Source organism: Ricinus communis, chromosome 1, assembly GCF_019578655.1.
Source record: "Ricinus communis isolate WT05 ecotype wild-type chromosome 1, ASM1957865v1, whole genome shotgun sequence".
In the NCBI taxonomy this organism is placed as follows: Eukaryota; Viridiplantae; Streptophyta; class Magnoliopsida; order Malpighiales; family Euphorbiaceae; genus Ricinus; species Ricinus communis.
The window spans coordinates 32126973-32146111 of NC_063256.1; the positions used below are offsets into that span (position 1 = coordinate 32126973).

The 19139-nt window shown below is 33.9% G+C and overlaps 1 non-coding gene across 1 annotated transcript; it reads left to right on the forward strand.

Moving 5' to 3' along the window:
- Window positions 1-16237: 16237 nt before the first annotated feature.
- LOC112534492 lies at window positions 16238-16345 on the forward strand. Its single transcript, XR_003078781.1, has one exon. It is a non-coding gene; the product is annotated as a small nucleolar RNA R71 (small nucleolar RNA).
- The last annotated feature ends 2794 nt before the right edge of the window (window positions 16346-19139 follow it).

A 19139-nucleotide genomic window follows, 5' to 3' on the forward strand; every position in this document is an offset into this window, starting at 1 on the left:
AAAAAAATACTAGAAGTAAATCTAAATATTCTAAGCAAGTATTTTGAGAAATTAATATATTCATAAAATAAATATGATAAACTATAAAATAAATATACAATGATTATGATGTATGAAAACTATATGATAAAAATAGTATTTAGCCTAGCCATTTATTTAGTAATTCTCTTATTTTACTTGAAGCTTAGATCTAATAAATGAGATGGTGATATGTTTTTTCCTCCAACCACTCAAACTAATGATGCAACTAAAATTTCTTATACCAATATAGATTGAAGTAAAGATGATGTTCCTTATACATTCAACCTAAAGATTTTCATAATAAGTATTATTATTAAATTGATATGATGGTCAACTAACAACAATAATTAAAACTAATAAAGATATGAAGGTAAAGAAATTATTCATCAAATAAATAAATAACAAGGTTCATACATAAGTAAAAGGCTAAACTAAACACTTACAAAAATTAGCCTGACATATTTAATCCAATGTCATTGTAACTAAATAGAAAGATATAAACAAACAGAAAATAAAAGCTCCCTTGAAATTCAGAATTCAAGTAGAAAGATGATTGGTCCTCACTTTCCACTTCTTGAAAAGCTTTTTAAATCTTAAAAGTACAATAAAAACTAAACTAAAGTGTTTGTAGAAGATGAAATGTAGAGAATTGCAGATAGGAGAATAATGCACAAATGCAGACTAAATGGGTATATCTGTTGTTTAACTGATTTCCACTACGTGTAAAGATTTCTCTTGTAGAGTCCTCCTTCAAATAAAAAATTTCTAAGAGTTATCTCTTACAACTCTTAACTATCCTAACTTAAGTAAATGACTAATAATGGTCCATAATTATATTAATTCCCTTTTGAACCTTGATATATTCAGCTAGGCCTGTGAAATTAGTAGCTTACACGTCTTTAATTATGCGTCTTGGTAGCAATAGCTCTATTTAAGCCCATTTAGTAGTTTTGGCTCATATTTTCTCTTTTTGGCTAATGATACTTGGAATTAGAAGAAAGTTAAAATGAGGTAGTAAGCACATATTTCCATATATTATGTATATAAAATATATAATTAAAGTACTAAAATACCCTAAATATCTATACATAATATGAACCTATCAAATACCCCCACACTAAAACATTTACTTGTTCTCGAGTAAATAGCAATTTAAGAATTAACCTTTGCAAATAATGAAGGACATTTATACTCAGCTTAAAGATATTACCTAAAAAAATCTCACTAATGCATAGATCATGTCAATCCAAAAAAACTTAAATCATAAAAAGTTTCTATAAAAAGAGTAAGTTCAATCATTGTTAGTCAAAAGATTCAAGCATCCATTGTTCACACCTGTTTCATAACAAATAGCATAACTCATTATCAAAGAATATAACTATTATATGCATAATTCAAATTATCATAACCTTATTCAAAAGGCAAAACCTTCATTTACAAATAAGAGATCAATAGGCATTTATATATTTGCTTTTTAAGCCTTTCTTTTTCTAACTTTTCTTTTTACTTATACCCCTTAGATTTTCATTTAGATACTTGGGGATTATTTTCTTTCTTGAGATGTCAAGTCTTTTTATGCAAATACAAACATGGATAACAAATGCATCTGGTTACTCAACAAAACATACATCAAGATGTTTTACATACTCATAATCTTAATTGCTTTTTTACGTGAAAATCAACTTTGGTCATGAAAATTCCCGGTTATAAAGCAACTAAAATAAGCAAAGTAAATTATTAAACGTAGAGCTTTAACTTGCACATATCATATCTCACAAACTTAGGCAAGCTAATTTAATAATAAGAAAATAATAATCTAAAAATTATACACTTCTAATTATATCCAACTCAAACTTGCCAAACTACTCATCATGTCCATATGCAAAGAATGACTACTTGATCATTTAAATACAAATAATTCATGAGTTCACATTTATACATATTAAAAATCAACTCAAGAACTCAAGAATTAACATAATAAACCTTTATTGAACAAAAAGCTAAGTAAAAAACTTAAAGATTATGCAAAAATTAATCAAAAGTTAGTAAATACATGGTATAATAAATAAAATAAAAGAATTATTCTAATTCTCCTTCTCCACACTTATTTTTGTCATTGCCCTCAATGTCATAAGCATATATGAACATCAAATAAGGAAAAAAAAAAAGATAAAATACTTCCTTGATATTTTGGAGTGCAACTTATTTTCCATAATCACTCAATTAATCACCATCCAAATCTACCTTAAGTAAAACTTAAATAGCCATCATTGATTAAAAGAACACATTAGCTAAAAAAATTAAAATACTTAAATTAAAACATAATCATAAAGTCATGATTACAAAATAAAAGCATAAAATAAACCATAAATGGCTAGAAAGCATAGAAATTCTAAAGTAGCTAAAAGCAAGATAAAACTTCTAAGGTAACTAGGTAGCTAAGTCCTAAAAACATAAAAACAAATTTCATAATACAAATATCTAAAATCTAGCTTATAAGCTAGTCAATTTTCATAATTGTTTGAAGAGTGAGTAGTCTTTCCATTAGTCTTGGATAAGCTCTATGATAGGCATAAAAAGCGATGAGCTTTTTGGGGCCTAAAGTCATACTACATCCTAAGCCTTCTCCTTAGGCACCAACTTTTAAGAAATCTAGGTGCAGGGAATGGTGTAGGTGAGTTTCTTCTAGTTCTTTCCATATGCCTTGAAGCTCTTCTTAAACTATTTAGAATTAATGCTGAAGGGAATAGTATGGGTGATCTCTTTCTAATTTTTTTCAAATTTCCTATAGGCTTTACTTGAGCTTAGTGGCTTGGATTGTGGTGTAGGATGATGTGGTGATGATGAAGGTGATGGGGAACTTATCTCCTCCTTGACACTTTCTGCCTAGAATTCATGGTCATTAAGAGCTTTGAGATTAAGAAAAAAATTTTGAATAGCTCTTAATGAGAGGATGGGTGCCTATATATAGAGGTTTTATCAATCCTAGCTTGACTAGGATATGATTATTCCTATGCTTTATTAGTTAGAACTCCTAATCCTTTCTTAATTGCTTGTCCTAATCCTACAAAGAAACTAAAATCCTAATTCTAAATAAATCTCTTCGATTATATGCCTTATAATCCATTATTATTAGGCATATATAATAAGATAAGTAAATATTCATGTAATACACCAAATTCAACTATCATTTTAAGAATGGTATTAAGCAATAAAAATTAGTGTTACTACATGAAGAACTCTTTTTGCACTTGGAGATCCATTTAGAGGTTAGGATGCTTGAATCACTTGTAAGTCCCTAAAAATAAAAATAAAAATACTTATTAATTAAACTAAAAACATAATATAAATAATAAAAATACTAACAATTTAAATATACAAATGCTATGTTTATTGTCTATAGCAAGACATGTTTTCAAATTGAGCTCAAGTTGGTTGTGCATTAATCCACTCCACTTTATTTCCATAGGTCATTCTTTCATAATATGGCTTTAAATGATGGCCATTCACTTTGAACTGCTCTTGCATCTTATTGTTGCGCAATTCTACCGCACTATGAGGAAATACTGTTATTACTTTGAAAGGTCCATTCCACCTAGATTTAAGCTTTCATGGGAAAAGTTTAGAATGCAGTTAAATAATAAAAATTTCATTCCAGGGACAAAAAACTTACGAAGAAAATTCTTGTCGTGTTGTCTCTTAGTTCTTTCTTTGTATAGTTTATCATTCTCATATGCCTCATTACATATTTCTTCAAGCTCATTGCAACATATGCTCTTCTCATGCTTTGGTTAAGTCCATATTAAGCTCTTTAATAGCCCAATAAGCTTTATGCTATAATTCAACTAGCAAATAACAAGCTTTGTCATAAACTAGTCTATAAGGACTCATTCTAATAGGTGTCTTGTAAGTCATGCAATATGCCCAAAGAACATTGTTTAAGTGTACAACCCAATCCTTTTTTGATGGGCGAACTGATTTTTCAAGCACTGACTTAATTTGCATATTGCTTACCTCCACCTGTCTTGATGTTTATGGGTGATAGAGAGTTGCGATTGTATGAGTTATTCCATATTTCTTTAGTAAAGTACCAAATGCCTTGTTGCAAAAATGAGTTCTCCCATCACTAATGATTGCTCTAGGTGTTTCAAACCTGCTAAAAATATTGTCCTTGACAAATTTACATATTACATTAGCATCATTAGTTCAGGTAGCAATTGCTTCCACCCATTTAGACACATAATCTATAGCAACAAGTATATATTGATAGCCATGAGAAGGTGAAAAAGGTCCTACAAAATTAATACCCCACATATTAAACAATTTAACCATAAGATTAAAAGTTTGAGGCATTTCATTCCTTTTACCAATATTTCCACTTCTTTGATATCTATCATATTTTGCACAAAAATAAATGAGCATCCTTAAATAACGAAGGCCAAAAAAATTTCGATTGAAGAATTTTGTGGGCTGTCTTTTTACCACTAAAATGACCTCCACAATGCATCTGATAGCAAAAAGCAAGAATACTTTGTTACTCATTCTCATGAATACATCTTCTAATCATTTGATCATAACAATGTTTAAGCAAATAGGGGTTATCCCAATAATAGTGCCTACAAACATAATAAAATCTTTTCTTTTCCTGCCAAGTTAACTAAGGTCTCATAATACCACAAGCCAAGTAATTAAGAATATTAGCATACCAAGGTTCATGGTCTATAGTAAGAAATTGTTGATTAGGGAAGGTTTTATTTATTCCTTTCTTATAATCAAGATTATCAAAGTTAAAAATTAATCTAGAAAGATGGTCAGCAACCACATTTTCATTACTTTTTTTATCTTTGATTTTTATATAAAATTATTGTAATAAAAGCACCCACCTAATAAGTCGTGGTTTAGCCTTTAGCTTAGTCAAAAGATATCTTAAAGCTGTATGATCTGAATGCAAAATAACTTTAGATCGTACCAAGTAAGATCTAAATTTATCTAATAAAAATACAACAGTTAAAAATTCTTTTTCTATGGTAGAATAATTCATTTGGGCATTATCAAGAGTTTTATTAACATAATATATAACATGTAAAGCTTTATGTACTCTTTACTCAAAAATTGATCCTATAGCATTGTAATACTCGTAAATAAAAAATAATAATAAATAAAAATAATAAATAATAAATAAATAAAATAATTAATAATAATAAATAAATAAATAAATAAAACAAAACTTTTCTTCCTCCCCCTGTCACCTTCCTCTCCTCCCTCTCTTTTTGCGCTGCTGGAAATTTCTTCTTCTTCTTCTTCTTCTTCTTCCCCTCCCTTGCTGATGTCGCCTCCTCGTTCATCTCTATTACTACGGACGTCGAGCTTGAAGAAAGGAAGTTGCCACTGTCAAACAACCGTCTGCCGCCCTTTTCCCATAAACGAGCTCTCTGCCGGGTTGCATCAGGATTGTGTGCGGACCGATATTAAACAAAGACATGTAGTAAAAGAATATTTTTTTGGGATTTTCCCTGGTCGAGTACAACTCTATGGGCTATGAGAATTTGATCGCAGGAGAAAAGGTCCTTGGTCGAGCAATGCTCTCTAGGCACTGACTTTATTGGAGATTAAATAATCAAGCTGGATGAAAGGTCCTGGTCGAACTTTGCTCTCTGGGCGCCAGTCTTATTGGAATAAAAGAGTCGAATGGATAATAGGATTGGAGTTTTAGGATTCTGCTAGAGTACTCGTCCCATAAAGGTTTAAATTAAATTTTTCTGAATCATGGCATGATACATGTTTTGGTATAGTATGATATTTTATTCTGATTAAATAAATATTTTAATTGAAATAACTGTATTAATTTTAGTATTATATGATTTAACTTACTCTTGAGGCTAACAGTCTCAATTTTTAATTTTTCAGATGGCAGCATTGTCCGTCATATATATATATATATATATATATATGCATATTTGGATTGTTGATTAGTTAGGCTTGCTACGGGTTTCGGCGGCCTTAAGCCTACCCACTCCTAATTCCGGTCACGGGCCCACAAATCAGGTCATGACAAAGTTGGTATTAGAGCCTAGGTTTAGATTTCCTTCAACCTAGGTTAGCTTCCTTAACTACTCGGAGTTAGGGTTGAGTCTGTACTCACATGTTTCGTTGATTCTAGTATCTGTGCTATATGTTAGAGAGTCTGTTATGGTTTGATTTCTTGCTATTTATTTTCAACCCTTACTACGCCGAGGACTCGAGCGGCTGCAGTAGCAGCAGCTGCCCAAGAGGCCCAAGATAAGGTTTCCACCCAATCAGCCCTACCAGCGCCAGCCCGTAATTCTAGGAGGTGAGGTAGGCCTCAAGTGGTAACCCAACTAGATCAAGACAAGGCTCAAAAGGCATATGGTGCTAGTGGAGTTCTAATTGAAGCACTTATAGTCGAAATGACTAGGATGCATAGAGCTTTAGAGCAGTTCTTGGCTTTTCAGCAGCAGCAGGCTGCCTAGGGTTCAGGGAGCAGCAGTAGTAGGTCTGGTATCGGAAATCTGGACGAGGTTCCTATGTCTGAATATACTAAGCTGAGACTCATGGAGTTTGATGGGGTATCTAGGGATCCTTTGGACTTCCTAGACGAGGTTGAAAAGAGGGCATCGGATTTTTCTCTAAAGGGGATAACATCTCAGTGGTTCAAGGATTATATTCGTCTCTTTTTGGATGCTTTGTCATGGAGATAGTTTAGAGACAGGTTTAAGGAGTACTTCATCCCTTTCAGTATGAGGCAGGAGTACATAGATAAGTTTGAGAGGCTGGTTAAGGGAGACCTATCAATGGCAGAATACACTAGGTAGTTTATGCAGCTAAGTAGGCATGCGCCCTATGCGGGGGGAATCGAGAAGCAAAAGAACAACAAGTATATTTCAGGACTTGGTCCAGAGTTTGTCTCCTTGGTTTGGTCTAGGAGGAGCAACTTCCCAGAGGTGACTGATATAGCTAGGCATATGGAGATGACTGTGCGGGGTTTTGGCCGGGGGACTGATAAAGGCAAAAGAAAGAAGACCAAGATTGATGGTCAGGCTAGTGCGCAGCTAGCTGTGCCGTTTTACGGTAGTGGAAGCTACTCCAGGGGTTGCGACCAGCAGGCCGGGCAGAGAGGCTACCATATTCACAAGAAGGATAAACACAATCGGAAGGGTAGCAGAGGATTCAGGCTAGGGCAGGGCTTCAGTGGCATTTGGCAGAGTTCTTGCTATAACAGCTATAGTTCTGGAGCCAGTACCTGTCCGATGTGCGGCAGGTCAGATCAAGGACTGTGCCTAGTTTTCAGCGGAACCTGTTTTAAGTGTGGCAGGATAGGTCATATGGCTCAACCATGTCCTCCTTATTTCAGTCAACCAACTTTCCCTCAGGGCTCGTCTGCTAGTGCGACCCCACAAGCTTTTTCTATAGCTCTTAGATATTCTCAAGGTGGATCTTAGTTTGTCGGCCAACAGGGGGCTGAGTTCAGAGTCAGGCTTCGGGCTCTCAATAGTCAAGCCGTGGGCAAGCGACAGTTTTCATTCTTACCCATCAGGATGCACGAACCTCTAATGTTTTGGTGTCACATATTATTCATGTATGCTATTCTGAGGCTAGAGTTTTGTTAGACCCTGGGACTACCCATTCCTTTATATTGCCTAGTTTTGCTTTAAGGTTGTGTTCAACCGGTTAGATTTCAGGTTCCTATGTCAGTCACTACGCCGTTAAGTGATGCCTTAGAGACCGATGTTGTGTTTTCATCGTGTTCGGTGTCAGTTAAAGGTCGAGTTTGATTTCCAGTTTAATTCTGTTGGACGTAATGGATTTCAATATAATTTTAGTAATGGATTGGTTGGCTATGCACTATGCCATGTTGGAGTGCCGGGAAAAGCAAGTAACTTTTTAAATTTTGGAAGACTCATAGTTTCATTTTAAAGGCGAGTAGGTACCTACTCTATCGAATCTAGTGTTAGCCATTACGGCTAGACGGATGTTTCATCGTGAGTGTCTGATATCTAGCATTAGTCAGGGATACGAGTTTTTCGATGTATTTCCAGAAGAGCTACCAGGATTGCCGCCTGATAGAAAGATAGAGTTATGCATCGATGTGGTGCCGGGTATAACACCTATTTCTTTGCCACCCCACTGAATAGCACCAGCCGAGTTAAAGGAGTTAAAGGAGCAGTTGCAGGACCTCTTGGATAAGTTTTTATCAGACCTAGTGTGTCTCTATGGGGTGCTCCTGTTTTGTGCGTGAAGAAGAAGGATGGTACCTTGCGCCTCTATATTGACTACTGGCAGCTAAATAAAGCCACGATTCATAATAAGTATTCGCTTCTTTGCATCGATGATCTATTCGATCAGATTCAAGGAGTCACATGCTTCTCCAAGATTGATTTGTGATCAGGGTATCACCAGTTGAGGATTCATGAGAAAGACATTCTGAATACAATGTTTAGGACGCGTTTTGGGCATTATGAGTTCTTGTTAATATAGTTTGGACTCACTAATGCTCCTGCAGTCTTTATAAATCTGATGAATTGGGTGTTCAAGCCGTTCCTGGATCGCTTTGTCATTGTATTCATTGATGATATCTTGGTGTACTCTAGAAGCGAAAAAGAGCACGCGTAGCATCTAAGGATGGTACTTCAGATGTTGAAGGAGCATTAGTTGTACGCTAAGTTCTCCAAGTGTGAGTTTTGGTTAGAAAGCGTTGCTCTTCTAGGTCACATTATGTTTAGAGAGGGTATTCAAGTGGACGCCAAGAAAGTGGAGGCGGTGACTGACTAGTAGAGACCGACCACAGTGATAGAGGTTCATAGCTTTATGGGTTTGGCAGGCTACTACCGTCGATTCGTGCAAGACTTCTCGAGGATCGCAGCGCCTTTGACTAAGCTGACCCAGAAGAACGTTAAATTCTAGTGGACTGACGCATGTGAAAGAAGTTTTCAAAGGCTGAAAGACTATTTGACTTCAGCTCTAATGTTGACCTTACCCTCTAGGACTAGTGGATTGACAGTGTATTGTGACGCTTCTAGAGTGGGTTTGGGTTGCATTTTGATGCAGCATGTTAAGGTAGTGGCTTATGCATTCAGGCAATTGAAGAGGCATGAACAAAATTACCCTACTCAGGATTTGGAAATGGCAGCAATAATCTTTGCCCTAAAAATCTGGAGGCACTATCTCTACGGGGAGACGTGCGAGATATATACAGACCATAAGAGTTTGAAGAATATTTTTCAGTAGAAAGAATTGAATCTGAGCAAAGGAGATGGTTGAAACTTCTAAAAGATTACAATTGTAATATTCTCCACCATCCAGGTAAAGCAGATTTCATAGCAGATGCCTTGAGCAGAAAGTCAGCAGTTAGTCTTTCTCATATTAGTACGGAGAAAAGACCTCTGACCAAAGACTTGCATGAGTTGTGCAATCAAGGATTGCAGATGGAGGTATTGGAATCGGAAGCATTGTTGGCACATTTCAGGGTTAGGTCTGTGCTTGTTTACAGAATCAAGTTAGCTCAAAGTTAGGATGCACAATTAAGGAAAATCTTGGAAGAAGTGTTACAGGATCGAGCTAATTATTCTTTTATAGATGATGATGGTACTCTCAGGATGGGCACTAGGCTGTGTTTTTCCGATGTGGATAATCTCAAGAAGGAGATTTTAGAAGAGGTTCACTGTACAGCTTACAACTTACATCCAGGTTCTATAAAGATGTATCACGATTTGAAAGGCAATTATTGGTGGCATGGAATGAAAAGGAATGTGGCAGAGTTTATCTCTAAGTGTTTGACATGTTAGCAGGTTAAATTGGAGCATCAAGCCATCAGGGTTATTACAATCGCTTCCCATACCAGAGTGAAAATAGGAAAGGATTACTATGGATTTTATTTCGAGTGTACCCAAGACTTCGGCTGGTTATGACTCTATCCGGGTATCTGGAGAGAATTGTCAGTCTTCACGGCATTTCTGTTTCTATATTGTCTGACAGGAGACCGCAGTTCACTTCGAGGTTTTGGAGAAAGCTACAAGAAGAGCTTGGTACTATATTGGACTTCAGCATAGCCTTTCACCCCCATACTGACGCACAGTCGGAAAGGATATGCTTCGAATGTGTGTGATAGACTTTGGTGGTCGGTGGGATTGATACCCACCATTGATTGAATTCGCTTATAACTACAACTACTATGCAAGCATCGAGATGACCCCTTATGAGGCATTGTACAGCCAGAAGTGGAGATCTCCTATGAGTTAGGGAGAAGTTGGCGAACAGAAGTTAGCAGGACTAGAGTTGGTTCAGATCACTTAAAAGAAGATTCCTATTAGCCGCGAGCGGCCGAAGACAGCTTTCAGTAGGCATAAGAGTTATGCAGACCAGAAGCGGAAGCATGTGGAGTTTTGTATTAGGGAGTATGTGTTCTTGAAGGTGTCCCCTACGAGTGGTGTAATGCGGTTTGGCAAGAAAGGTAAGTTGGCCCCTTGTTATATGGGATCCTTTGAGATTATTAAAAGGATTAGAGAGGCATCATATAAGTTGGACTTGTCGCCAAATTTCTCGCATGTATATCCGATATTTCATCTATCCATGTTGAAAGAGTACATTTCGGATCCTTCGCACGTATTGCAGCCTCAATATGTGGAAGTAAGCGAAGACTCGACTTACGAGGAACAACTGGTTATGATCGTGGATACTTAAGTTCGCCAACTGTGCTCTAAGGTTATGCTGATGGTTAAGGTGTTATGGCGGAACGTTTCACAGAGGAGTGTACCTGAGAAATCGAGCAAGAGATGAGGAACCTTTACCCTCATTTATTTCAATCTTGAGGTAAGCATTGCTTCTTTCAAAATTCGAGGATAAATTTTTTCTTAAAGGGGATAAAATGTAATACTCGTAAGTAAAAGAATAAAAATAAATAAATAAAACAAAACTTTTTCTTCCTCCCCCTCTTCCTCCTTCCCCCCATCACCTTCCTCTCCTCCCTCACCTCCCTTTCTTTTCCCGCCACTGTTGTCACCTTCTTGCCGTCGAAAATCTCTTCTTCTTCTTCCCTTCCCTCGCTGGCGTCACCTCCTCCTTCCTCTCCCTTGTTGTTGACATCGAGCTTGAAGAAAGGAAGTTGCCGCCCTTTTCCCGCAAATTCGACGACGAAAACGAGCTCTCCAACGTTGAAAACTCCAAGCCAAGCTCTCCCACGATTTTTCCTTCGCCGGCAGGAGTGTATAGCTTCGTTGGAGCCGAAAATTTTCGGCTTCGATCCGATGGCTTTTGATGAGTTTCTGCAAAAGAATTTGATTTTTGGACTTCCTGCAACTCAAACTTCGCTGGGATTTCAGACCCAGGTGTTTTCCGGACGCGCAAAATTTTGAATTTTCGGCTCAATGTAATTTTTTTTACCTTAAAAATTATTTTAGAATCTTAGAAAATATTATTACTATTAATTCTCAATTATAAATAATTTAATTTAATTTAATTAATTATAACTTAGTTATAATATTATAAATTAATTAGTATGATTAATTATTGTTTTGTTTTGTGATAGAGTGATTGTGTTTGATTAGTTTAAATACTATAAAATTTGTATGGGTTGGTTGTAGAATAAATATTAATACGGACTGTCTGTTATTAATTGTGATCTATGGTATGTTACGGAGTCGAGAAAATAATGCAGTTATGGGTGACCTAACTCCTGAAAAATATGTATTGAATATTGAAGTTTTTTTAGGTTTTGGATCCATTTTATGGGAGTAGACATCCATATTTTTAGGGAGATTCTGCCAAATTTAGAGTCGGAACTTCTTAGGCAGTCTAATTTAGGAGTCTAGGCCTAGAAAAAATTAAAAATATCTCATTAATCGAATTATTTTTGTGAATAGATAATCCATTCGTCCAGCCAGCTCCACCTGAGGCGTAGGAGAACACTACAGAGCGCGACAGAACTGTCAGTTAAAGTCATATAATCAATTACTTTTATGTCATGTCTAAATCAAATGCATTTTAATTGATTAAAAATTATTACGATTATTATTATTAATTTTATTTTCATTAATATCGATATCATTATTAATATTATTATCATTTTTGCTATCGTATTCATTATTATTTTATTATTATTATTATTATACATAATTTTCATGTTTGCTATACTCGAGGCTATTCAACTTTAATTCTTAATGTATTATTGAATAATTATGTTTACTTGTAATTTATACTATTTATTATTATTACTGATGCTATGATTGTAACTTCGGGATGAGGCGGTAGTTGAATATGCCACCTGATGGGTTGCATCAGGACCTCGTGTGCACCGGTATTAAACAGAGACAAGTAGTAAAAAAAATATTTTTTTGGGATTTGCCCTGGTCGAGTATAATTCTCTAGGCTATGAGAATTTGATCACCGGAGGAAAGGTCCCTAGTCAAGCATTCCTCTCTAGGTGCTGGCTTTATTGGAAATTACATGATCAGGCTGGATGTAAGGATCGTGGTCGAGTTTTGCTCTCTAGGCGCCAGTCTTATTGGAATAAGAGAGCCAAATGGCTAATAGGATTGGAGTTTAGGATTCTACTAGGGTACTCGTCCCATAAATATTTAAAAATTATATTTTTCTAAATTATGGCATATGACACATATTTTGATACAATATGATATTTTATTCTAATTAAATAAATATTTTATTGAGATGGCTGTATTTATTTTAGGATTATATGATTTTAACTCATTCTCGAGGCTAATAATCCCAATTTTTTATTTTTCAGGTGACAGCTAGGTTCTCCGTCGTCTTTCTCTTGATAGCCCGACTTCCTTCTTCTTCGGGCCTATTGTAATTAATTTCTACTTTTTGCATTTCGAACTATTGAAAATCTAGACTCTCCGCAATAGTGGTTCCAAAGCTTGAACAGTTTATTTTGGTCTGTTAAAATTATGGAAAAATATTAAGCGATCATGCTAATAGATTGATTTAATTATAATGTGGTAATGTGAATGAATTGTTAATATGTTTGAGTATGCATATTTGGATTGATGATTAGTTAGATTTGCTACGGGTTTCAGTAGTCTTAAGCCTACCCATTCCTTAGTACCATTCACGGGCCCACAGATCGAGCCGTGACAAGCATAGTTAGATGCATTGCACATGATTTCAAAGGAAAGAGACTAATGAAGTACCACAATAATAGGTGCACTAGTCAACTTCTCTTTCAAAGTATTAAAAATAGAAAGGCATGCGATTTCATAAACAAAGTTCACATATATAGCCAACGATTCAATTAAAGGATGGGCAATTTTACAAAAATCATTTATAAAACGCTTATAAAATCCTGCATGACCAAGAAAACTTCTAATGCTCTTCACCTAAGTGGGGTGGAGGTAATTTAGTAATTAACTCAATCTTTGCCTTATCAACTTCAATTTCTTTACTAGGAACCACATGTCCTAACATAATTTCATGTTTAACCATAAAATGAATCTTTTTCTAATTTAAAGTTAAAGTAAATTCAATTCATCTTTCTAGTAAACGAGTTAAGTTACTAAGACATGCATCAAACGAGGATCCAAAAATTGAAAAATCATCCATAAATACTTCAATTAATAGAAGAAATAGAAAGCATACATCTCTAAAATGTTGCAGGTGCATCGCAAAGCCCAAATGGCATTCTTCTAAATGCAAAGTTCCCAAACTGACATGTGAATGTTGTCTTTTCTTGATCTTTAGGTACAATGGGTATCTAATAATAACATGAAATTCCATCAAGAAAGCAGTAAAATCCATGTCCTATTAAATGCTCTAAAGTTTTATCAATATAATGAAGTGGAAAATGATCTTTTTTTTGTTGCTGCATTTAGCTTCCTATAATCAATACACATTTTCCACCATATAGCCATTCTAGTGGGAACTAGCTCTCCCTTTTCATTCTTGACAACTGTAATACCTGACTTTTCAGGCACTACATGTATATGGCTTACCCAATTACTATTAACTGTTGGATATATTATTCCCTCATCCAATAAATTTTGAACTTTCTTTTTCACCATTCTTTTTTATATTAGGTTAAGCCTTCTTTGGGTATCTCTAACAACTTTGGCATTGTCTTCTAAGATAATTTTGTGCATACATATAGTTGGACTAATACCTTTGATATCAGAAATTCTCCACCCAATGGCTTTCTTAAGTCTTCTTAACTCTCTAATAGTTGCCTCTTCTTTAGAAGGGGAAAGATCATCTACTGCAATTACTCGATATGTATCTCACTATCCTAAAAAGAAATACTTATGTGTTGTAGGCAAATCTTTAAGTTCAAGTTTAGGTGTTTCATTAATAAATTCTACTTCATTTTTAATGGAAAAATCTAAAGGTTCATTGATGCTTTCATCTAGTGATATTAGAATAGCTTCATCTAATTTATCATGAAAGTCTAAGACTTCCTCATGTAAATTCTCCTCTACTTTTTGAATGTTAAAGAACCTCTAACTTATCATCCCTATTTTGTAAATATGTTTCATACATAAAATAATCCAAGCAATCAACATATGAACATTTATCAATTGAAGTGCTAGGAGATAGAGTTAGAGAATCAAATACTTTAAATTCTACAATCTCTGCTAAGACTATCATAGTCAGCATCCCATTGTGCCTATCAATAACTGTTTTGGTAGTTTTCATGAAAAGTCTATTAAGGAGTATAGTTTGCTCCTTATCCCTTGCTAGTATATTTTCCATGTCAAGAACTATAAAGTCAGCAGGGATTATCAGTTTACCTACCTGAAACAACAAATCCTCCACTATGCCTCTTGGATACTTTATTGACTTGTCCACAAGTTATAAAGATATGGTAGTTGGTTTCAATTCTATTAAGCCAAGTTGTGTATAAGTAGAATAAGGCATCAAATTGATATTTGCTCCCAAATTTCACATAGCTTTTGCAACTTTCTTATCCCCCATTGTAATATCAACGGTAAAGCTCCCAAGATCTTTCATCTTACTAGGTAGTTGTTGTTGAAGAACAACACTTGTTTTAGAAACCATCACTTTTTCATTATCTCATATCTCTTTTTGTTAGAATTAAGTTCCTTAAAAAACTTAGCATAAGCTGGCATACCTTTGATAACATCCAACAAAGGTGGATTAATGTTAACTTTAGAAAGCATATCAAAAAATTTAAAAAATTATTTATCTTGTTTGCTTTCTTTTAATATGTTAGGGGACGGATTATGAGGCTTGTAAAGCTCAGCTGCCTTATGGAATTAATATCCTAAAAATGCCTCATTCTCTTTCTTCTTTTGCCCAATATTAGGCTCTCCTCTTTCTTCTTTTTGTACAACTCATTCAGTTATTTCCAAATCAAGTAATCCATCTTATTTTGGTGTACCTATATAAAAAGAGTATTTTTCAATTAAGGTTTCAATATTATTATCAAATAACTCACCATCTTTTAGAATGATATGGCCTTGTTCAGGTTAACTTGGTAATTTTCCTTTCTTGTTTTCTTATACAGCTTTAGTAATTTGCCTAATTTGAGTTTCCAATCATTTTTTTCAAGCTTCAATAATTAGTTTTCTTCTTATTCCTCCTCATCCTATCATAGGTAGCTGTAATAAAAGATTGGAGTGTTTCCTCTAAGCTTGGTTTTCTTTGAAGAGCTTGTCCTTGATTTTAGAATGTAGGGTTTTGACTCCTTAGGTATTGAGGCTCTTGGTTTTGATATTGGAGTTGATTTTGGTTCCTCGAAAACTATGGTGGGTTTTGGTCATTATCTCTCTAAGAAAAATTTGGATAGTTTCTCCAACTTAGATTAGTGTTAGAATATGGGTTATTTATAGGTTGCTTAGGCTGATAAGATTTCATCAAATTAAACTGTTCATAATCATTACCTGCATAATTGTCATAAGATGAGCAAACATTAGCACCATGACCATAAACATCACATATACTAAAAACCTCATTGCTTGGTACATGCTTAGTTGAAGCAAGTATTTTAATTTATTTAGTTAATTCATGTATTTGCATAGCTATTTCATTATGAGACACAACTTCATTCACTCCTACTCTTTTTGTTCTCACACTCTGTTGTTGTGAATTGGCTCCTAACATCTCAAGGATATCATAAACCTCATCAATAGTTTTTTTTAACATAGCACCCCCAGCTGCATTACCAATCATATATTGATACTATTATGTTAACCTATCATAAAATGATTTGGTTAGTTACAAGAAGTGGGTATCCATATTGTGGGCATTGTAATAAAAGTAATTGGAAGCGATCCCATGCTTTATGAAAGGACTCAGAATCCTTTTGGAAAAAAATAGAAATTTCAGCCCTTAATTCTTTGGTCTTTTGATATGAGTGAAATTTACTTATAAATTTTTTATAAACTTCATCCCAAATTTTCAAGAAATTAAGAGGCAAGGTTATTAACCAAGCCTTTGCTTTTTTCTTTAATGAATAAGAAAAATATCTCATCCTTAATTGATCTTCATTAATTCAGATAATGGAAATGTATGAACTATAGTATAAAACTCCCTGAAAAATGTTAATGCATCTTCACTAGGTATACTATAGAATGAAGGAAGTATATTAAAATAAATGTTCTTAAGTTCATAATTCCTAAATTCATCACCTAGAACTATGAATGAAATAATGTTACCAATTATAGGCCGAGCATAATCCTTCATAGCCATTTTCCTTTCAACTACTACTTGTCTTTGTTCGTTAGCCATTATTTCAACCTCTTCTTTAGATTCTTCTCCTAGCCTTTTCTCAAATTCCTCTTCTTCTTCTAGCCTTGGAGGTACAAACTCACTCTTTACTTTTTGATCTTTTTCTGTCTTTTTAACAGCTGATCTTAAGTTGTAGGAATTTTAAATTGATGACTCACCTGATTTAGTTTTTCTACTAAGCATACAAATTATTCAAATTTAAAAATAAAATATAAAAATAAAACAAAACACATAGACAAAATACAAAAACACAAAAACACAAAAGAAACAAAACTTGACAATTAATTAATATAATATTCGACACAGTTTCCTAGCAATATTGCAAAAAATTTAATGGTTATCAATATGTACTCGCAAGTGTATGAACTGTTCCTATAGTAAGGATAAGTTCACCACGAGGTCGATCTCACAAGGAACTGCAGAATCGTATTATAAAGACTATCACACAAAAAGCAGTTGAAATAAATCTAAACGCTCTAAGCAAGTATTTTAAGAAATTAATAGATTCATAAAACAAATATAATAAACTATAAAATAAATATGCAATGATTATGATGTATGAAAACTATATGATAAAAAAAGTATATAGCCTAGTCATTTACTTAGTAATCTTCTTGTTTTACTTTAAGCCTAGATCTAATGAATGAGATGTTGAAGTGACTTTTCCTCTAGCCACTCAAACTAATTATGCGAATAAAGTTTCTTATACCAACATAGATTAGAGTAAAGATGATATCTCTAATACATAAAACCTAAGATTTTCATAACAAGTATTATTATTAAATTGATATGATTGTCAACTAACAACAATAATTGAAACTAATAAAGATATGAAGGTAAGAAATCATTCATCAAATAAATAAATAACAAGGTTCTACACAAGTAAAAGGGCTAAACTAAATACTTATGAAAATTAACTTGACATATTTAATCTAATGGTCATTGTAATTAAATAGAAAGACATAAAACAAAATAAAAAATGAAAGCTACTTTAAAATCCAGAATTTTTCAAGTAGGAAGATGATTGGTCCTCATTCTCCACTTCTTGAAATGCTTCTTAGATCTTAAAAGAACAATGAAAACTAAACTAAAGCGTTTATGGAAGATGAACTGTAGAGAATTGTAGAGAGAGAAATAATGCATAGATGCAGACTGAATGCGCATCTTTATTATAACTGATCTATACTACTTATGGAGATATCTCTTGTAGAGTCCTCCTCCAAGTACAAAACTTCTAAGAGTTATCTCCTACAACTTTTAATTATCCTAACTTAAGTAAATGACTAAGAATGGTCCATAATTACATAAAAAACTAAATTAATTCCCTTTTGGGTCTTGATATATTCGGCTAAGCCTATAAAATTAGTAGCCCACGTGTCTTTAATTCTGGATCTTGGCAACAACAACTCTATTTAAGCCTATTTGGTAATATTTAACTCATATTTTTCCTTTCTGGCTAATGATACCTAAAATTGGACAATAAAGCTAAAGTGAGGTGATAAACATATATTTCCACATATTGTATAGATAAAACATACAATTAAAACACTAAAATATCCTAAATATATATACATAATATGAACCTATCACCAACCAAATCGCATAGCTAGGAATTAGCTTGTTAAAGGGCATCAAGCAAAAAAAGCTAGCTAATCGTGTAGCTAACTGACTGGAAAAAGTTTGTCTTGTAATTGATTGTGGTGTTAAGCCATTAGCAGCTAGAATATAATTTTGCATGTAATTATGATGCTACCATATGTTTAATGTTATAGGACATAATGATAACCTTCAAGTTAATGAAACTTATAAGAAATTTGCTAAATATCAATAATTTTGTAATTAATGGGGAGCGTTTCTTAGATTCTATAAGGAAGCTTACGCCACAGAGTCTAGAGATGGATCTAGAAGCCAACTTCTTTATTTATATATATTAGTTTTTAATTTTATTGTTTAACAAATTATTCCCTATAAATGCAAGCAATTTATACACAGTTAAGCAGAATTACACATATAATACACCTAAGGCTAGCCCATTTTAATTAAGCCCAGCCCAAGTTTAAGTTTTTAATCTAATTTACTAATCATTTATGTACAAGACGCTCCTAGTCTAGCCCAATTACCAATTATGCTATTGAATTTCAGCCTTTAAGCCTGTTGAACTACTTATTATGATGAAGACCATCCAGTGTGATCCTAATTCTAATTAGGTCCAAATCCTAACTAAACATGCTAAAATCCGCTAAGTCTACACGAATTTTAGGATTTTAGACAAAGTTAAAGTTGATTAGCCTATTAGACTACCAGTTTCATGTTGGATCAATTTTAACCCTAAGTTTGTGTGGCCCATTTTAATTAATCAATCATATAACACATATTTAATTATCACACGATAAATAAAAAAA